The following is an 8,741-nucleotide window of genomic DNA, read 5'->3' as shown; positions in this document are numbered from 1 at the left end:
GGTGGATACCTGAAACTATCAAACTACAACCCAGAACCCATGAATCTCAAAGACAGTTGTATAAAAATGTAGCTTATGAGGGGTGACAATGGGATTGGGAAAGCCATAAGGACCACACTCCACTTTGTCTAGTTTAGGGATGGATGAGTAGAAAAATAGGGGAAGGAAACAAACAGACAAAGGTACCCGGTGTTCTTTTTTACTTCAATTGCTCTTTTTCACTCTAATTATTATTCTTGTTATTTTTGTGTGTGTGCTAATGAAGGTGTCAGGGATTGATTTAGGTGATGAATGTACCACTATGTAATGGTACTGTAAACAATCGAAAGTACGATTTGTTTTGTATGACTGCGTGGTATGTGAATATATCTCAATAAAATGAAGATTAAAAAAAAAAAAAAAAGAATGATACATTGAAGAAAAGAAAAAAAAAAAAAAAAAAAAAAAAAAAAGGACGTGAGGTGTGCAGGCTCCCCAGGCACAGGGATTCAGCTTTCCTGTCCTTGCTTTGGACCAACACTTTCTGGGCTGCCCAGTGTCAAAGATTCCCACATCGTCCCTTGCCCAGCCCTACGTTCTCTGTCACTCTGCCATCCCCCAACGAAGCACTAAATGCTTTAGAGGGAGAGCAGCTTCTCTCAGGGTTAGAGAAAGATCAAAAAACACAAACCGTCTGCCTGAAAGCAGCAATAAGCAGATTCCAGGTCCACCTAGGAGCAGGTGTGCCGAAGACAGGGACCTACAAAAAGGGGGAACGGGTGCCATCTGGTGGCTGTCTCTGGAATAGCAGCAGAGAACTGGATCACTATTTCGCTTCCTTGATCTTGAGCAAAGCGGAACAAATTCAGAGAGGAGTGTAACTAAGGGCTGCACCAGATACAACAACTCCACAACATTCTCTCTGCTCTGGCAACAAATGACTCTCCCCCTATCCCCCAAACGGGTCCTACCTTCCCTCTAATGTCATTTCTCTGTCTCATTGCCCTTCTCTCCTTCCTGGCGCATCCTTGGAGGCAACTTTGCCGATGATCTCTGTGTTCTGATGTAGCTGGTGCCTTCCTCCTGCGTTCTCGCAGACTGGGCCTGCACTCGCCGCCGCGTGCGGCTCTCAGCGCCTCCCGCACCGGCCGCGCGCTCCTCCGGGGCGGGGACAGAGCAGCTCTGCATCCCCGCGTTTGGTGCTGGAGCGGCTCCTTTGGGGCGTGCGTGCTGGGAGGAGGAGGAGGCGAGAGCCGCCGAGTCCCCTGGGCGTCCCCTTTCTGAGTCAACCAGCGAGAGACAGAGGGAGCGCGGGAACGCTGGGGTTAGGTCTGATTCCCGAATCCTGCCAAACACAATAGGAATGAGGGCGGCGAGTTGGAGGATCACTCAAAGTGTGTTGACTGCGATCCGTCCACAGTCCTCGCAACGCTTCCTCCTGTCCTTAGCGTCGTTTGGGTTCTCAGGAGGTCCCCTGATTTCTCAGCAGCAGGACCTCGGCTGGGTCCCCTGCAGGTTTTCCTCGCATCCAAACGGCCTTTCCCACACGCATACACTCACACTGGGCACCTCTCGGTACAAACCTGGTTCGAGTGAGTACGGTCTTTCCTAGCTCCCCTTCTGTCACCAAACACAGGCACGTGGGTGCTTTTTTTGACTTTCACTGCTGAGAGAGGGAGGAGAAGGCAGGTCTGAAGGCACGTGGAAGGAAGCACCTCTGGGGCTGGTGACCTGTCCCGGGGCTGCCTATTAAGAGGAGGTGTCACAGAGCTCAGGTATTTTGTTAACTAGGGATTATAAACTTGCCTGGAATATTTGTGATTCTGTCCCTGGCCAACTTTTAAAAAAATTTTCTTCTGGTACAAGGTGGGGCATATATATATATATATACACACACACACACACACACACACACACACACACGCACACACACATATATATATACACACACACACACACACGCACACACACACATATATATACACACACACACACACACACACATATACATGTGCTCAGAGGCTGGCAAACAAGAGATTTGTTCAGTTCATGAATGAGTGATTAGTGAGTGAAGGAAATATCCAGATTGGAACAAGAGGTGGGTGGGGCAGGGGAGTGTATGTGTTCAGGTCACAGAGAGGGACAAACAGAAGCAGCAGACAGAGCACAAGGCGGGTGGGGGATGTCCAAAGGCTGCTTCTCTCAGCAACCAACAGCAAAAGGGACACACATTGGGACGGACACCAGTAGAAAGGGGAAACTAAGTCGGCCAGGCCACAGACCCTACCATGGCTGCACCTGCTGTAAAACAGAATGCATGTATGATCTCACTTATGTAAGTTAGAGTATGCAAATTCACAGAGCTAGAAATTAGAATATAGGTTACCAGGGGCAGGGTGGGGGTGGGGGATAGGACATTAATAGTCAATTGCATACTTGAAAGGGGCTAAAATGATTAATTTTAGGTTGCATATTTGTTACCAGCATGGAACTGTACAACACAAGATAATGAATCCTAATATAAACTATGAACTGCAGTTAATGAACTTATTATAATAATTACAATAACGTTTCATCAGTTGTAAAAAAGGTACCCCAGCTACAGTGAAATGTTAATAATAGAGGAAATGGGGGAGGGGGATATGGGAATGCCATACTTTCTGATTGATTTTCTGTAACCTGACAACTGCTCTAATAAAAAAAAGTTTAATAATAATAGAAAAAGAATGAAAACATGCCAGGATGGTCTGGAGTCCGAGGTCAAGCAACCCTTCATGTCACACATATTAAAAATCTAAATTCACAAGCAATTACCAGGTACAAAGATAGTTTTTGAATAAGCATCTTCATAAATATTGTTCATGTAGAAAACTTGGTTTAGGGCTATATTAATATTTAACATTACAACCACATTCTGATTTTTAAAAGAAAATATTTCTGCCATTAAGTTTGTCAGCAAAATGAAACAAGAAGAATTACATAGTAAAACGGCAGTGTTGACATAAGCAAAACCAGCCAACCAACAGAAGAAAAAACTGTGATCTTTCTCAGCACTGCATGTTAAAATATGCAGGGATGAAATGATGTCTGGGATTTGCTTTAAACTACTTCAGAAGAGAATAAAAGAAGAAAAATAAAAGGGAGGAAGTAGATAGATAAACAATAATGTGCCTATACTACATGCGAAATAGTATGGTGTTATTTGAAAGTAGACTTAGATTATTTGTAAATATATATTGTATAAAGGATATTAATAGAGAGAGGGAAAAATATGGCAAACATAATCCAAAGGATAAGATGGCCGATTCAAGAAATGCCTTCACGGTTTTAACGTTGAATGTAAATGGATTAAACTCCCCAATTAAAAGATATAGATTCGCAGAATGGATCAAAAAAAATGAACCATCAATATGTTGCATACAAGAGACTCATCTTAGACACAGGGACACAAAGAAACTGAAAGTGAAAGGATGGAAAAAATATTTCATGCAAGCTACAGCCAAAAGAAAGCAGGTGTAGCAATATTAATCTCAGATAAAATAGACTTTAAATGCAGGGATGTTTTGAGAGACAAAGAAGGCCACTACATACTAATAAAAGGGGCAATTCAGCAAGAAGAAATAACAATCGTAAATGTCTATGCACCCAATCAAGGTGCCACAAAATACATGAGAGAAACATTGGCAAAACTAAAGGAAGCAATTGATGTTTCCACAATAATTGTGGGAGACTTCAACACATCACTCTCTCCTATAGATAGATCAACCAGACAGAAGACCAATAAGGAAATTGAAAACCTAAACAATCTGATAAATGAATTAGATTTAACAGACATCTACAGGACATTACATCCCAAATCACCAGGATACACATACTTTTCTAGTGCTCACGGAACTTTCTCCAGAATAGATCATATGCTGGGACATAAAACAAGCCTCAATAAATTTAAAAAGATTGAAATTATTCAAAGCACATTCTCTGACCACAATGGAATACAATTAGAAGTCAATAACCATCAGAGACTTAGAAAATTCACAAATACCTGGAGGTTAAACAACACACTCCTAAACAATCAGTGGGTTAAAGAAGAAATAGCAAGAGAAATTGCTAAATATATAGAGTCGAATGAAAATGAGAACACAACATACCAAAACCTATGGGATGCAGCAAAAGCAGTGCTAAGGGGGAAATTTATAGCACTAAACGCATATATTAAAAAGGAAGAAAGAGCCAAAATCAAAGAACTAATGGATCAACTGAAGAAGCTAGAAAATGAACAGCAAACCAATCCTAAACCAAGTACAAGAAAAGAAATAACAAGGATTAAAGCAGAAATAAATGACATAGAGAACAAAAAAACAATAGAAAGGATAAATATCACCAAAAGTTGGTACTTTGAGAAGATCAACAAGATTGACAAGCCCCTAGCTAGACTGACAAAATCAAAAAGAGAGAAGACCCATATAAACAAAATAATGAATGAAAAAGGTGACATAACTGCAGATCCTGAAGAAATTAAAAAAATTATAAGAGGATATTATGAACAACTGTATGGCAACAAACTGGATAATGTAGAAGAAATGGACAATTTCCTGGAAACATATGAACAACCTAGACTGACCAGAGAAGAAATAGAAGACCTCAACCAACCCATCACAAGCAAAGAGATCCAATCAGTCATCAAAAATCTTCCCACAAATAAATGCCCAGGGCCAGATGGCTTCACAGGGGAATTCTACCAAACTTTCCAGAAAGAACTGACACCAATCTTACTCAAACTCTTTCAAAACATTGAAAAAAATGGAACACTACCTAACTCATTTTATGAAGCTAACATCAATCTAATACCAAAACCAGGCAAAGATGCTACAAAAAAGGAAAACTACTGGCCAATTTCCCTAATGAATATAGATGCAAAAATCCTCAACAAAATACTTGCAAATCGAATCCAAAGACACATTAAAAAAATCATACACCATGACCAAGTGGGGTTCATTCCAGGCATGCAAGGCTGGTTCAACATAAGAAAAACAATCAATGTATTACAACACATTAAAAACTCGAAAGGGAAAAATCAATTGATCATCTCAATAGATGCTGAAAAAGCATTTGACAAAATCCAACATCCCTTTTTGATAAAAACACTTCAAAAGGTAGGAATTGAAGGAAACTTCCTCAACATGATAAAGAGCATATATGAAAAACCCACAGCCAGCATAGTACTCAATGGTGAGAGACTGAAAGCCTTCCCTCTAAGATCAGGAACAAGACAAGGATGCCCGCTGTCACCACTGTTATTCAACATTGTGCTGGAAGTGCTAGCCAGGGCAATCCGGCAAGACAAAGAAATAAAAGGCATCCAAATTGGAAAAGAAGAAGTAAAACTGTCATTGTTTGCAGATGATATGATCTTATATCTAGAAAACCCTGAGAAATCAACGATACACCTACTAGAGCTAATAAACAAATTTAGCAAAGTAGCGGGATACAAGATTAATGCACATAAGTCAGTAATGTTTCTATATGCTAGAAATGAACAAACTGAAGAGACACTCAAGAAAAAGATACCATTTTCAATAGCAACTAAAAAAATCAAGTACCTAGGAATCAACTTAACCAAAGATGTAAAAGACCTATACAAAGAAAACTACATAACTCTACTAAAAGAAATAGAAGGGGACCTTAAAAGATGGAAAAATATTCCATGTTCATGGATAGGAAGGCTAAATGTCATTAAGATGTCAATTCTACCCAAACTCATCTACAGATTCAATGCAATCCCAATCAAAATTCCAACAACCTACTTTGCAGACTTGGAAAAGCTAGTTATCAAATTTATTTGGAAAGGGAAGATGCCTCGAATTGCTAAAGACACTCTAAAAAAGAAAAACGAAGTGGGAGGACTTACACTCCCTGACTTTGAAGCTTATTATAAAGCCACAGTTGCCAAAACAGCATGGTACTGGCACAAAGATAGACATATAGATCAATGGAATCGAATTGAGAATTCAGAGATAGACCCTCAGATCTATGGCCGACTGATCTTTGATAAGGCCCCCAAAGTCACCGAACTGAGCCATAATGGTCTTTTCAACAAATGGGGCTGGGAGAGTTGGATATCCATATCCAAAAGAATGAAAGAGGACCCCTACCTCACCCCCTACACAAAAATTAACTCAAAATGGACCAAAGATCTCAATATAAAAGAAAGTACCATAAAATTCCTAGAAGATAATGTAGGAAAACATCTTCAAGACCTTGTATTAGGAGGCCACTTCCTAGACTTTACACCCAAAGCACAAGCAACAAAAGAGAAAATAGATAAATGGGAACTCCTCAAGCTTAGAAGTTTCTGCACCTCAAAGGAATTTCTCAAAAAGGTAAAGAGGCAGCCAACTCAATGGGAAAAAATTTTTGGAAACCATGTATCTGACAAAAGACTGATATCTTGCATATACAAAGAAATCCTACAACTCAATGACAATAGTACAGACAGCCCAATTATAAGATGGGCAAAAGATATGAAAAGACAGTTCTCTGAAGAGGAAATACAAATGGCCAAGAAACACATGAAAAAATGTTCAGCTTCACTAGCTATTAGAGAGATGCAATTAAGACCACAATGAGATACCATCTAACACCGGTTAGAATGGCTGCCATTAAACAAACAGGAAACTACAAATGCTGGAGGGGATGTGGAGAAATTGGAACTCTTATTCATTGTTGGTGGGACTGTATAATGGTTCAGCCACTCTGGAAGTCAGTCTGGCAGTTCCTTAGAAAACTAGATATAGAGATACCATTCGATCCAGCGATTGCACTTCTCGGTATATACCCGGAAGATCGGAAAGCAGTGACACGAACAGATATCTGCACGCCAATGTTCATAGCAGCATTATTCACAATTGCCAAGAGATGGAAACAACCCAAATGTCCTTCAACAGATGAGTGGATAAATAAAATGTGGTATATACACACGATGGAATACTACGCGGCAGTAAGAAGGAACGATCTGGTGAAACATATGACAACATGGATGAACCTTGAAGACATAATGCTGAGCGAAATAAGCCAGGCACAAAAAGAGAAATATTATATGCTACCACTAATGTGAACTTTGAAAAATGTAAAACAAATGGTTTATAATGTAGAATGTAGGGGAACTAGCAGTAGAGAGCAATTAAGGAAGGGGGAACAATAATCCAAGAAGAACAGATAAGCTATTTAACGTTCTGGGGATGCCCAGAAATGACTATGGTCTGTTAATTTCTGATGGATGTAGTAGGAACAAGTTCACTGAAATGTTGCTATATTATGTAACTTTCTTGGGGTAAAGTAGGAACATGTTGGAAGTTAAGCAGTTATCTTAGGTTAGTTGTCTTTTTCTTACTCCCTTGCTATGGTCTCTTTGAAATGTTCTTTTATTGTATGTTTGTTTTCTTTTTAACTTTTTTTTTCATACAGGTGATTTGAAAAAAGAAGGGAAAGTTAAAAAAAAAAAAAAAAAGAAAAAAAGAAAAAAGACAAACAAGGGAAAAAAAAAAAAAGATGTAGTGCCCCCTTGAGGAGCCTGTGGAGAATGCAGGGGTATTCGCCTACCCCACCTCCATGGTTGCTAACATGACCACAGACATAGGGGACTGGTGGTTTGATGGGTTGAGCCCTCTACCATAAGTTTTACCCTTGGGAAGACGGTTGCTGCAAAGGAGAGGCTAGGCCTCCCTGTATTTGTGCCTAAGAGTCTCCTCCTGAATGCCTCTTTGTTGCTCAGATGTGGCCCTCTCTCTCTGGCTAAGCCAACTTGAAAGGTGAAATCACTGCCCTCCCCCCTACGTGGGATCAGACACCCAGGGAAGTGAATCTCCCTGGCAACGTGGAATATGACTCCCGGGGAGGAATGTAGACCCGGCATCGTGGGATGGAGAACATCTTCTTGACCAAAAGGGGGATGTGAAAGGAAATGAAATAAGCTTCAGTGGCAGAGAGATTCCAAAACGAGCCGAGAGATCACTCTGGTGGGCACTCTTACGCACACTTTAGACAACCTTTTTTAGGTTCTAAAGAATTGGGGTAGCTGGTGGTGGATACCTGAAACTATTAAACTACAACCCAGAACCCATGAATCTCGAAGACAGTTGTATAAAAATGTAGCTTATGAGGGGTGACAGTGGGATTGGGAATGCCATAAGGACCAAACTCCACTTTGTCTAGTTTATGGATGGATGTGTAGAAAAGTAGGGGAAGCAAACAAACAGACAAAGGTACATAGTGTTCTTTTTTACTTCAATTGCTCTTTTTCACTCTAATTATTATTCTTGTTATTTTTGTGTGTGTGCTAATGAAGGTGTCAGGGATTGATTTAGGTGATGAATGTACAACTATGTAATGGTACTGTAAACAATCGAAAGTACAATTTGTTTTGTATGACTGCGTGGTATGTGAATATATCTCAATAAAATGATGATTAAAAAAAAAAATATATATATATATATTGTAAACTCTAAGGCAACCACTAAGAAATTCTTAAAAAAGTATAATTGATAGGCTAAGAGTTAAAAGGAAATGGAATCACATAATGTGCTCAAGTAAAACCAGAGAAGGAAGAAAAAGCAGAGAAGACCAAAAAAGAAATGAAAAACAAGTTCAATGAATAGAAAACTGTTATAAACCTGGTAGGTAATAATCCAACTTTATCAGTAATCACTTTAAACATGAATGGTCTACATATTCCAATTAAAAGAGATTCTCAGAATGGAAGAAAA

Source organism: Choloepus didactylus, chromosome 17 (genome assembly GCF_015220235.1).
Source record: "Choloepus didactylus isolate mChoDid1 chromosome 17, mChoDid1.pri, whole genome shotgun sequence".
Classification (NCBI taxonomy): Eukaryota; Metazoa; Chordata; class Mammalia; order Pilosa; family Megalonychidae; genus Choloepus; species Choloepus didactylus.
This window is presented reverse-complemented; position numbering follows the sequence as displayed.